General features: G+C 42.6%; 1 protein-coding gene across 2 annotated transcripts in view; it reads left to right on the top strand.

The window, feature by feature from the left end:
* The first annotated feature begins 2152 nt into the window (after positions 1 to 2152).
* Positions 2153 to 14013, top strand: part of GRB2 (growth factor receptor bound protein 2) — a 54399-nt gene continuing 42538 nt past the window's right edge. For both annotated transcript variants that reach the window (XM_073684037.1, XM_073684036.1), the window contains exon 1: positions 2153 to 2288. The gene's annotated coding sequence lies outside the window, so the exon portion shown is untranslated. The remainder of the gene's footprint in view (positions 2289 to 14013) is intronic.

Raw genomic sequence — 14013 nt, 5'->3', positions numbered from 1 at the left:
TTCAGAATCGCACGATCTATCAATATAAAAAAAGAATTAATCGGTAAACGGTGTAACGAGAAAAAAATTCCAAACACCAGAATTACGTTTTTTTGGTTGCCACAACACTGCAATAAAATGCAATAACGGACGATCAAAACATAGTATCTACCTCAAAATGGTATCAATAAAAATGATAGCCCGGCGCGCAAAAAATAAGCCCTCACTCGGCCCCAGATCCCAAAAAATGGAGACGCTACGGGTCTTGGAAAAGGGGCACCATTTTTTTTTATAGCAAACTTTGGAATTTTTTTTCACCACTTAAATAGAAAATAACCTATACATGTTTGGCATCTGCGAACTCGTAATGACCTGGAGAATAATGTTGGAAGGTCAGTTTTAGCATTCATTGAACGTGGAAAGAAAAAAAAAAACAACAACTGTGGAATTGCATTTTTTTTGCAATTTCACTGCACTTGGAATTTTTTTCCCGTTTTCCAGTACATGATATGGTAAAACCAGTGATGGCGTTGAAAAGTACAACTCGGCCCGCCAAAAATAAGCCCTCACATGGCCATATTGCCAAAAAATAAAAACGCTATGGCTCTGGGAACCAGGGGAGCAAAAAACAAAAATACAAAAACGGAAAATCCCAAGGTCACAAAGGAGTTAAAAATGGTGCTCATGTAAAGCAGACATGTGGTAAATGTGATTTATTTTGTGTGCTAGAAATATCTGATTTAAGGGCATAAAAATTCACTTTTTTGTCAAATTTTCATTATTTACATAAATAAACACAACAAATATTGACCAAAATTTACCACTAACATGAAGTACAATGTGTCATGAAAAAACAATCTCAGAATCATTAGGATTTGTTGAAGCGTTCCAGGGTTATTACCACATAAAGTGACACTGGTCAGAATTGCAAAATTTGGCCTGGTCAGGAAGTGAAAACAGGCTTTTAGGTGAAGGGGATAATGTATTGATGGCGGTTCTGGTGAACTATTCATGTACTGATGGTGGTTCTGGTGACGCATTCATGTACTGATGGTGGTTCTGATGATGTAGTCATATAATGATGGTGGATTTGATGACATATTCATGCACTAATGGTGATTTTGGTGACTTATTTATTCACTGATGATGGTTGTGGCGCCTTAATCATGTACTATTGATAGCTCTGGTGTTCTATTTAAGTACTGAAGATGATTTGGATTTCCAATTCATGTACTGATGATGATTCTGGTGATGAATACACCACAAGAGCCATCAGAAATACATAAATACCGCAGGAGAACAACCATGACTACATGATTATGTCACCAGAATCACCACGGGTACATGAATACATCACTAGAACCACCATCAGTACATGAATACATTACCAAAACCACCATCAGTTTTGTGCAAGCTGTATTTGTAGCAAAAAACATCATATGTATCCCTTTATCTATAATAAGGGTCTGTTTAGTTTCCATTAGGGTATCCGCCAAATGCTGGACACCTTAATTGAAACCAATTGGCTCCCATTCTAGTTAGGCTATATTAGTTTTCGTGACTCTCCTTGTGTCTGACATTTAAAATATAGGACGTCAGGGATGAATATCGCCATTTTTTTCCCCTGTAGTGTGTAAATGGTCCACAAACAATAAGTGATTCCATATCTACCTTTGAGATTGCACTCACTGTTAAGTCACATCCTTAAAGTATGGTGAAAAGCATAACAATTCTATTGGAAGTGGTCGTCTGAGCTTGTTACCTGACCCATTGGAGTAGGCTCTAGGGGGGTGTTAAGGGTCCTGTTACCTTAGTCTCTCACCCATTCAGTTGCTTCGGGTGAGGGGGGCGCCATTAGCTTAATCTGTCTAGAGCAGCAAAATACCTTGTCTCCCCACTGTCAGACCCTCTCCCTGAGCTGCCTTGTGCTCTCCACCTGCAGGAGAATCACTTTTCATTTAACCCCTCTGTTGCTTTTAGTTAAGATGTTACAAATTCCAGAAAGCTCCATGTACCATGGGCTCCCGTTACTATAGTAACACAGTAATTAGAGCGCAGTGTCGAGAAAAGAACAGTTACGTAACACAGAGCTTTGGACGACAGTCCTGTTATTACTGCCCACGACTGAGATGGTTTGCGTACTGGCCAAACGTCACACGTCAGGCTTCTTTCCTCGCTGCGTAATGACGCAGCACGTTCTACGACCGCGGGATCTGACGCGGCCCCGGAAGTCTCGCGGGAGGATCTGCCCCGGGGCGGAGCGGAAGCGGCCAGAAAGAGAGAGGAGAGAGGCGGCTCCGCGGAGAACGGTGAGACCGGAGGACAGGGGATATTCGCCATTGTGTTGGGGGTTTGGTATCGTCAGTGACGGGAGGATGAGGATTGGTCAGACTGACAACCTCAGCGAGGCAGGAGGAAGTGAGCAGCCATAACGGCCAGGCAGGCACGGGTGCGGGGTGTCATCCTGCTCCTGGGTGGAGTAACACGGGCTGAGTGCAGGCTCCATCTGATGCCTCATAGGGAGAGGGTGACAGTAAATGAAAGTTATGGATGCCGGTCCTGCTTGACATCAGTGCACGGGAGGGAACGGGGAGGGTGGAGTGAGGGAAGTGTCAGAGAAGTCATGGGGCGATGTCCTCAGCTGGTCCACAGACCCCCGCCACCCGATGTACTGAGATCACTAGGGTGGGACACATGCACATCACTCCCAGGCTGCAGCCCTCTGACCCCACAGTGACCCCTCTGATCCCTGGACACCATTGGGATCTACGTCTGACTTCTGTCTCTTGTGTTAGGGAAGATGCTGGTAATCCACATTGACAGCCCCCTGATGTCATGTTTTGGTGTCTTTACGACATGTCAGAAGGAAGGTACATGGCGCTCCCCATTACTGATCGAGCACCCAGGAGCTGACATATAATTGATGCAACCTGGGCAGCCACACAGGGGGCCCACATCTATCTCCAAAACAGGTGGAATTGTGCTTTCTGATGAGTTCTTGGGCTGCAGTGTGCCCTTATATTGTTCTTGTGCTGCGGCCCTCTTCTGTCTGTGTTCCCCAGTACCGTGACCTATGTCATAGTTACAGACCGGGCAGCTGGCACTGATGAAGAAATCTCACAGTGATTAAAAAGAGGAAGGCAGATAACCGCTGTGGGGTTCTGGGGTTTGAGCTGCCGGCGTTGTGGTGAGCGGGGGAGCTTATGTAATGGCTTATTACTAAATATACATTATACAGTTCATCTTGGCCCTTTCTGCTGCAGATTTTCCTTTTGGTACAAATATAATCTGCAACTGATTACAGTACAAGCCAAGATTGTGACAGTTGTCAGCCACATAGTGTGGAATATCTCCATGTGGAGATTGGCCAGTGGGGCCGATGTCAGGATCCACAACATTTCAGTGTACTTTCTTATATTTTAATGCTGCTCAAAGTAGAGCAGTGAGGTTTGGGGTAGATTCTTCCCCTAAATGTGCAGCACTGTCCACATTGCACCGGCTGATATTGTCAAGTTTGCAGGCGACTTTGTGATAGTTTTTTATTGTTAGGTCCTTGTAGACATGACCTAAGGGTATGTCCACACAAGACTGATCCACAGCTCCAAACACTACACCAAATTGCGTGGCTGTTGTGGATTTCATTGCTGTTATTGTAGTGGTCCAAGTTACCAGTCAAGAATTGCACAAATATCCGAGAAAATTGCTGTTCGAATGATCTGGCCATTAGGGATTTGTTTCTCTTAGACATGTCATCTTGATTCATTAGTCAGCTTTCACTGTAATGATATCACAAGGCCAAAACTGCACCAATGGTTTCTTATTCATGTTTTTGGTTACTTCCTTTCATGGCTGACAAGGTAACTCCACCGGTGGTGGACCTTGTGCCTTTTCCGCTGGCTGAGAATGGCTTTTCTTTGTAAGTCCCAATTATTTCCATGGGAGTAACGCAGCCAGGGTAGCTCGGCTGTTTCCTTAACTCCAGATCCAATAATCCGCTTTGGACAGTTATTCCCATCTCAGCCATGAAAGGCTACGGTGGGAATATCCCTATAGGTAATTAGTAGTAGAAGTCGGAGTTGATTTCTCGCCCTGGTGTCATAATCTGGAAGATCTGCTAATACTGCACTTTTCATGTTCTGAAATCGCTGAGTAATGGAATTTTCTAAAACCTCGATACACCTAGTAACTAGTGGAGTGATATATATGCACTAATTCTAGAGAGAACCTCTTTTTACATACATGGTTAATCTGAGGTGTGACTGTCATTTTGCCAATAGACTTTAGTTTTTGTTTTTTTTAGTTTCGACTAGATAATTGTTTCCTTGTTGGTCATATTTACAGCTTCACTGACATTAATTGTAGACACATTAATCAATAACGTCTAAAAGGTGCAACTGCGGATTAAAACATGGGCACTAAGTGCTTTCAGACGAGACTCTCAGAGTACTCCAGATTATAGTACTTCTTACCTGGAGGCTATGTATTATATGACCACATACAGAGGTGACAAATTTTTGGTGCATAATCCTTATTGCAGTCAATTTCGGCACAGATTTCATTATTTGCAAAAATCTGCTCTGAAAAATACAGCGTATTGGGGCTGGATGCAGTCGGATGGCTGGAAGTGCCATTGTGCAGTAAAAATGTAGCCAACAATTGCTGCATCCCCTTAATTCTCAGAATTGGTTGGGTTCTAGAGTTTGGACGTGTTGATGTAACTTTATTAAAGTGGTAATCCCTTCTTATGTCATCATTTGATAACACATGTTGATATGTAGGACAGCAGTCATAAAATGGTTCTAGCAAAGCCTTTTTTGGCACCTCAGTCTCTTTGCTTGGTGCAGTTGTCCAGACAAGGTGATCCCTCTGTCAACCACCTTAGATGACACGGTTGATAGTGACTGCTGCATCTAAGGGGTAAACTGCGGGCAGCAGAGGTAACCTCACATTACAGCTGTGCTAAACAATCTCCATTAGGCAGTGCATACCGGAGCATCATAATTTGGGAACTAGCACCTATCCGTGACAGATTTGATCACCATGGGACATTAAGGTATTAGATTTCTGATGACATGTTTTTCCTGTGTGCACATTATTGTCTCTAGGTGATGTTATCTTGTTAGTAAAGTTACCTGTAAGTAAAAACCCACTTGAGGAAACACAGGGAGAACAATGGTAGAGATGACAGACTTGATAATGACTTGTTGCTGGCATGTGCAAATCCTGCTCCTCAATAAACAACTATTCACCTGTTAATACCTGAACTGTCTTAAAGGGGTTTTCCACTTTTAGAAAAGTGGAAACCAACCGATCAGGTAGTAGGAAAAAAAATGCAAATGGAGACAGTACTCGCCCTCCGTCAGTCCAGCAATGTGTTTCTGCCCCTGCTTCTGTTTCTATAGTTTAGCTGCAATGGTGACCTCATGACTGCAGCACAAATTACCACAGTAGCCAATCGCTGTGCTCGAGGGCTCATGGTGGCACCAAAAGCAGAGGTGCTGAGTGGCTGCAGTGGTGATGCATGCTGTAGTTATATCACATCACCGCTGCAGCCCAAACACAGACATTGGAGCAACATGGGAGAGCCGGCACTGGACCGAGGAAGGGCGCGTACAATCTTTATTTTTTCTGATCGGTTGGTTTCACTAGTGATGAGCGAGCCTGCTCTTTTAACCCTTTTTACTGAGCATCTTCAGCGTGCGCGTATATTATGTTCCAGTCCCTGCATCTGCATGATTTATGGCTGTTAGACAGCCTCAACACATGTGAGGTCTCCCTAACAAACAAGCAATCCCTGCATGTGTTGAGGCTGACTAATAGCCATAAATCATGCAGACTCAGGGACTCGAACATAATACACGAGCACCCGAGCATTCTCGGTTAAAGAGTTAAATGAGCATGCTTGCTCATCACTAGTGTCCACATATCTAAAAGTGGAGAACCCCCTTTTAAGGCGCTCATACCCATTAGCTGTCAGGTAAAGAATCCTTCATCCAACAGCTACTTATCTCTCTCAACTTCCCTATACGCAGGATTGCTTAGTGAGCATTCCCTATGAGAAAGCCGCTGCCAGACTCCTGGTACCTCTGCCAAGAAGGATTGTAAATCCAACAGACTGGATACTTATCTGTTGAATGAGTAGTGGAGAGCCCTACATACACATTAGACTGTCTGCTGAACCTCCTGTTATCCATGGGTTCGAATTACTTTTGTCTCACATGTATAATGTCCTTTACCTGCATACTAGTGGTTGGTCCTAAGCAGTTCTCCTATGGATGCCTTATACAGAGCTAAGCTGGGTCATCCCATTTTTTAGACACAGACTACACCACACTGGTATAAGAACTCTATATAGGCAGAATTTTCACTACATGTATGTTACAAGCGTATAATTTTCTATTCTAGATGAACATAATGATTCATAAAAACAATTTAATCTGCCTAGACACTATAGATTATTAGTGGATCCCATTGAATTGGAAAGAGATGCCTTCAATCTAAACTGCATGGACATCTTAGAAATTAGCACGTCACCTGAAAGATTGGCTTGGTCTACACCAAATCTGCTCTGTTGACATTTTGAAGGCTTAGTGTGTTTTGGGATTTTTACATCCTTGCCTTAAATACAGTTAAAAAGAAGGCTTTTTGGTAATTTAAGACCAGTTTTTGTGCCATGTTGTTGATGATGGTAATACTTCGGAGAACATAGAGCATGCTTCTTTTAATACCAGGAAGGTTACAGACCAGGGGGAAATACTGTATATAATTACAAAGAAAATAAGCAGCTAAAGGGAGTCTGTCATCCGATTAATGCTGTCTGAACCATTGGCAGCATGAATCAGAGCCTTGCTGCTCGATTGCAGTCAGGTATGCTTTACTCTGAAAAGCTTCAGCACTTCAGAAAAAAACGACTTAGAAAAGCTGGCCATGGACTATAGGGAGAGACCTAAAAAGTCTGTTTTCTCCCCGCCCTGCTTCAGTTCATTGACAGGTCTTTCCCTATGTACACCTGAGACCTGTCAATCAACTGTAGCGGGCAGTGACCACATCGGACTAGTCATGTCTCTCCCTCTTGTCCCCAGCCGGCTGTTCAAACTGTGTCCTCTTTGAAAAACTGCAGCATTTTAGAATAAAACCTATCTGGCTGCAGTTGCTCAGCCAGGCTTGGGACTTATGCGGCCTGTGTTTTGGCCAGCATGAATCTAATGAGCGATTCCCTTTAATAAACCTAAAAGCTTAGCGTCTGTCAGGATTTGCCAATAACAGGAGAACCTGTCAGAAAGACCATCATGATGCTGGAAACACTGTCTGACCAGAATGGGGACCTACTTCCTCATTACTGCAGTGATTTACTCAGAATTATGAGGAAATAGTGAGGAGTCAAGAGGGTGTCTCCCCTCCTGACAACATATGTGACACATCTCTCTATGTAGGGAGGTAGCAAGAGACTTGCCCATAAGGCTACATTCACACATCTATCTCTATGGGTCTTTGTGGTATTGCAATATATAGAATTATATAATAGGTTTAAGTCCCCTAAGAAGACGACTAAAACATAAAGTAAAAAATATTTATTGGTTTAAAATATAAATTTAAATATTTTAATTGCCCTAATTGTCTTCCATTCAAGATAAGCATATTTGGTATCCGTGTGTCTTTAAATGTCCGATTTACCAAAATATAAGGTCAACCCAATCTGTACGTGCTGTTCGAAGAAATAAAAATCAAAATCCCTTTTTTTTTTTGGCTAACCAGACCTCCCTAAACATACAATATAAAGCAATTGAAGCATTGTATGTACCCATAAAATGGTACCAATGAAAACGTCAGCTCTGCACTCAATAAAACAAGCCCCCACACAGCTACTGTACATTGCTGGATAAGTAAAAATGTTATGGGTCCCGGAAAATGGCAATACAATCCTTTTTTTTTTTTTTTTAAATACAAATTTATAAAATTCTTTCAATTACGTGAAAAAAAAAAAATGCAAGGTTGGTGTCGCCCTAATCATTCTGACCTGGAGAATCAGGTTCCAGGACCCACCATTCCATCTAATCTGCCTTTACCAAAATTACTAATGACTTGCTTACAGCCAAAGCTAGCAGACAATTCTCTGTACTCCTTCTTCTTGATCTGTCCTTTGCCTTCGACACAGTTAACCACTGCCTCCTACTACAAATCCTCTCTTACTTTGGCGTCAACGACCTTGCCCTATCTTGGATCTCCTCATACCTTTCTAACTGCACATTTAGCGTCTCCCACTCCCACACTACCTCCTCATCCCGCCCCCTCTCTGTTGGAGTCCCTCAAGGCTCTGTCCTAGGACCCCTAATCTTCTCGATCTATACCCTTGGCCTGGGACTGCTCTTAAAATCCCATGGCTTCCAGTACCATCTGTATTCTGATGACACCCAGATCTACCTCTCTGGCCCAGATGTCACCTCTCTGCTGTCCAGAATCCCAGCGTGTCTATCAGCCGTATCCTCTTTCTTCTCCTATCGCTTCCACAAGCTCAATGTGGACAAATCTGAACTTATCATTTATCATCTCTCGTATCTTCCCCATCTGATCTATCTATCACAATAAATTACATCACTCTTTCCCCTGTACCAGCAATCCGCTGCCTCGGAGTAACTCTTGACTCTGCCCTGTCCTTCAAACCCCACATCCAAGCTCTCCACCTCCTGTCGCCTCCAGCTCAAAAATATTTCCAGAATCAGTCCATTCCTCAACCCTCAATCTACTAAACTGCTTGTGCATGCCCTTATCTCCTGCCTCGACTACTGCAACACCCTCTGCTGTAGCTTACCTGCTAACACTCTCGCACCCCCCAAATCAATCTTTCACTCTGTTGCGCGACTAGTTCATCTCTCGCCTCACTACTCCTTTGCAAATCCCTTCACTGGCTCCCAATTGCCCAGCGTATCCAATCCAAACTAACTACTAACACTGACCTACAAAGCCACCCATAACCTTTCTCCTCCATACATCTCTGAACTAATCTCCTGATATCTTCCGTCACGTAATCTCCGGGCCTCCCAAGACCTCCTTCTCTCCTCCACACTTATTCGTTCCTCACCCAATCGCCTCCAAGATTTCTCCCGAATATCCCCCCATTCTCTTGAATTCTGTGCCTCAACTCGTCCGATTAGCCTCCACATTTGGATCCATCAGACGGAACGTGAAAACCCATCTCCTCAAACAAGCTTACTGCCTGCTATGACCATGCTGCCACCTCAACAACACCGGAGCTACTGCAGCCCCCCCCCCCCCAACCTGTCTCCTTCCCCGTTCCTGTAGAATGTAAGCCCGCAGGTTCCTCTTCCCTCTGTACCAGTCTACCATTGTTAGTTCGTTTACTGTAAGTGATATCTGTATTTGGTATGTAACCCTTTCTTATGTACAGCACCATGGAATCAATGATGCTATATAAATAAACTAGATGGTGGCCCGATTCTAACGCATCGGGTATTCTAGAATATATGCAGCCGACCGGGCGCAATCAGTAGAGCGTTGTTTAAATTTGGCGCCAATCTCGCTGATTGATCGCGGCCGCTGCCCGATCAGCACAGCAGTGTTTAAATGTGGCGCCAAGATCGCTGATTAGTCGCGGCCGCTGTTTAAATGTGGCGCCAAAATCGCTGATTGGTCACGGCCGCTGCCTGCGACCAATCAGCACAGCGGTGTTTAAATTTCGCGCCAAGATCACTGATTGGTCGCGGCCGGAGGCCGTGACCAATCAGTGAATCGTATTGGTGAGGACCGGGGAGCGTCGCTGCCTGTGCGGCTACTTCCTCTGCGAGAAGCCGGGAGATGAGCGGCTGCTCGCAGCAGAAGTATCCCGACCGGCAGTGCCGCTCCCCTGTCCTCCCTTGACACCCTAGCCGCATGGAGGTCAGCGGCGCCGCCGCCGGTCGGGATACTTCTGCTGCTAGCGGCCGCCTCATCTCCCGGCTGCATCGCCGCTGACCTCCGTCCTGCAGATGAGCCGCTAACGGCCGCCATCTTTTTCTCAAATCCCGCGTCGCTGATTGGCCGCTGCCGGACCAATGAGCGACGCGGTATTTCCTAGACAGACAGACAGGATACGACGATTATATATATATAGATAATAATAATTTTACTGTACAATGAACGCCACCCAAACAAAAATGCTGGAATTGTGTGTTTTCCACCATTTCACTTCATTTGCTATTTTTCTGTACGTTACATAGCAAAATGAATAATGTCATTCAAAACTATAACGTGTCCAGAAAAAAAAAAAGAGAAGGAAAAGCCATAACACAAAAATGAAAAACTGCCTGCTTCTGAAGGGGTAAAAGTCAATGGGGATCAATGTAAAACAGATGACAAACTGAAGACATACTTTGTACTTCAGTGTTCCGTCCGTTTTTCACTGATCGATTGTTAAAAAGTAAATGGATAACTAAAAGTTCAGACAGTCTACCTTCTTTAGTGGGAGAAAAAAAACAGAAAAGAATGGATTACACAAGAATAGAAAATGTTCTGATTCTCATGGATCTAAAAATTTACACTAATGTGTGAATGTAGCCTTGTGGTGAACCACTCCCTTGACTCTTCTCCTTTTTCTGGGCTCACTTTTAACCACTTCGCGCCAGAGCCTGTTTTTGCCTTCGTGACCGGGCCAATTTTTTCAATTCTGACCACTGTCACTTTATGAGGTAATTACTCTGGAACGCTTCAACGGATCCCACTGATTCTGAGATTGTTTTTTCGTGACATATTGTACTTCATGATAGTGGTAAAATTTCTTCGATATCACTTGCGTTTATTTGTGAAAAAATTGGAAATTTGGTGAAAATTTTGCAATTTTCAAACTTTGAATTTTCATGCCCTTAAATCAGAGAGATATGTCACACAAAATAGTTAATAAATAACATTTCCCACATGTCTACTTTACATCAGCACAATTTTGGAACCAAAATTTTTTTTTGTTAGGAAGCTATAAGGGTTAAAATTTGATCAGCTATTTCTCATTTTTCCAACAAAATTTACAAAAACATTTTTTTAGGGACCACATCATATTTGAAGTGACTTTGAGGGGCCTTTATGACAGAAAATACCCAAAAGTGACACCATTCTAAAAACTGCACCCCTCAAGGTGCTCAAAACCACATTCAAGAAGTTTATTAACCCTTCAGGTGTTTCACGGGAATTTTTGGAATGTGGAAGAAAACAATGAATATTTAACTTTTTTTCACAAAAATGTTACTTTAGACCCAATTTTTTTATTTTCACAAGGGTAACAGGAAAAAATGGAATGCACAATTTGTAGTGCAATTTCTCATGAGCACTCTGATACCCCATATGTGAGGGAAAACCACTGTTTGGGCGCACTGCAGGGTTCGGAAGGGAAGGAGCGCCATTAGACTTTTTGAATGTAAAATTTGCTTGAATAATTAGCGGACACCATGTTGCATTTGGGGAGCCCCTGATGTGCCTAAACAGTGGAAACCCCCCACAAGTGACACCATTTTGGAAACTAGACCCCTTAGGGAATTTATCTAGATGTGTGGTGAGCTCCTTGAACCCCAAGGTGCTTCACAGAAGTTTATAATATTGAGCTGTAAAAATAACATTTTCACATTTTTCCCACAAAAATGTTTTTCATCCCTTAATTTTGCATTATCATAAGGGTAATAGGATAAATTGCACCATGAAATTTGTTGTGCAATTTCTCCTGAGTATGCCGATACACCATATGTGGGGGAAAACCACTGCTTTGGTGTACGGCAGGGTTCGGAAGAGAAAGGAGCACTATGTTGGCTGGGATAGGTTGCAGACACCATGTCACATTTGAAGAGTCGCTGACCTGCCGAAACGCAGAAACCCCCACAAGTAACCCCATTTTGTAAACTACACCTCTCAAGGAATTCATCTAGGGAAGTAGTGACTATTTTTTAATTTTTAAATTTATACCATTGGGCAGTGAAAAAAGCATAATTATATTTTTACCACAAAAAAATGTTTTACCCTCAGATTTTACATTTTCACACAGGGCAATGGGTAAAAATGGTGCCGAAATGTGTCACACAATTTCTTCTAAAAGTGTCAATACCCCATATGTGGCTGTATCGTACCGCTTAGCCATACGGCGAGATCTGGGAGGGACGGAGCGCTATTTGACAATTGGAGAACAAATTATTGTAGAATAGGCATTTGGATTTGGGAGCACAAAATTTTCTGAATTTCTTTTGGGGTGCAAGGGCCATTTCTCTTTTCCAGAGCCTTTCTGCTACCAGTAACTTGGAAGTCCCTTATATTTTTAACAGATGACGGACCTGAGTTGGGACTAGCTTTTTTTGAGGACTGAGTTGAAGCTTTTATTGGAAACATTTTACGTAACATTTATCCGGTTCTCTAGGCTGAGCACTTACATCGGGGTTTCCATCTAAATTTCCAAGTGATGTAATTCAGATGAAACCCCTGCGGGATCCATTCACTGTAATGAGGCAGCCGAGTTACTCTGGACTCCGTCTGGCCTCTGTTTAGCGGTGTCCTTTTTTTCATGAAGTGCACAAAACTGTGGCCAACCGCACTTTTATGCACGCCTAAAAAAACTGACACTGTGGGATCACAGGCCAGATGGCATCCACAGTGGCCTATATCTGCCTCATTACAGGGAATCTTCCGGCATGAGTTCCGTCTGAATCACGTATTTCAGAGATTTACACGGAAACTCTGGTGTAAGTGCTCAGCGCAGAGCGCAGGATAAATGTGAGCAGAGCCTTACTGCGATCTTTGGGAGACATAATAAACAAATCAGTAGCAGGTGAAGAATTGGTTTTATTTATTTTTTACGCCGTTCCTCGTGCGGTATAAGTGATGAGATTACTTTATTCTTCGGGTCGGTGCGATTACAGAGATACCAGATTTATATCGGGTTTTTCTGATTGACAGCTGTCACAAACTAAGAGACGCTTATTTTTGCAAAATCTAGTTTTTGCATTGCCATATTTTGAGAGCTATAATTTTTCCATATTTCGGCCGACAGTCATGTGACGGCTTGTTTTTTTGTGGGACGAGTTGACATTTTTATTGGTACCATTTTTGTGACATTTTTTGATCGCTTTCTATTCCGTTTTTTGGGAGGTAAAATTAACAAAAACCAACAATTCATGAATTTTTTTTTGAGGTTTTTTTTTTGTTATGCCGTTCTGCGTGTGGTAAAAGTGATAAGGCAGCGTTATTTTATGGGTCAGTACGTTTACAGTGATACTACACTTACTATATATTTTTTTTTATGTTTTGGCGCTTTTACACAATAAAACAATTTTATAGAAAAAATATTTTTTTTGCATCGCTTTATTCTGAGCGCTATAACTTTTTTATTTTTCGGCTGATAGAGCTGTATGACAGCTTTTTTTTTTGCGGAACAAGATGACGTTTTCAGCGGTACCATTTTTATTTCCATTTTGCTTTTTTGATCGCATTTTTTTCCACTTTTTGTTTGGCGATATGATGAAAAAGCATAGTGTTTTTTTTCTCCGTTTTTTTATTTATTTTTATTACGGTGTGCACAGAAGGAGTTAATTAGTGTGACAGTTTTATAGATCGGGTTGTTTCGGACGCGGCGATACCAAATATGTGTACTTTTTTTGTTTTTGCATAAATATACGGATTTATTGGTTTAATATTTTATTTATTTACTTTTATTTATTTTATGATTTTTTTTAACAGTTTGAAAACCTTTTTTTGATTTTTTTTTTTTTACATTTTTACTTAGTCCCTGTATGGGACACTAATTTTTATTTTTCTAATCACTGATGTCATGCAATGTAATAGACATATATTACATTGCAATCCTGGTATGTGTGGTACCCCTCACCCCCAATCCTGGTATGTGTGGTACCCCTCACCCCCAATCCTGGTATGTGTGGTACCCCTCACCCCCAATCCTGGTATGTGTGGTACCCCTCACCCCCAATCCTGGTATGTGTGGTACCCCTCACCCCCAATCCTGGTATGTGTGGTACCCCTCACCCCCAATCCTGGTATGTGTGGTACCCCTCA

This window comes from Phyllobates terribilis, unplaced genomic scaffold (genome assembly GCF_046119375.1).
Source record: "Phyllobates terribilis strain yellow unplaced genomic scaffold, ASM4611937v1 Scaffold_5__5_contigs__length_657084704, whole genome shotgun sequence".
NCBI classification, from domain to species: Eukaryota; Metazoa; Chordata; class Amphibia; order Anura; family Dendrobatidae; genus Phyllobates; species Phyllobates terribilis.
Note: the sequence above shows the minus strand (reverse complement) of the source record. Positions and strands in the feature narration are given on the sequence as shown.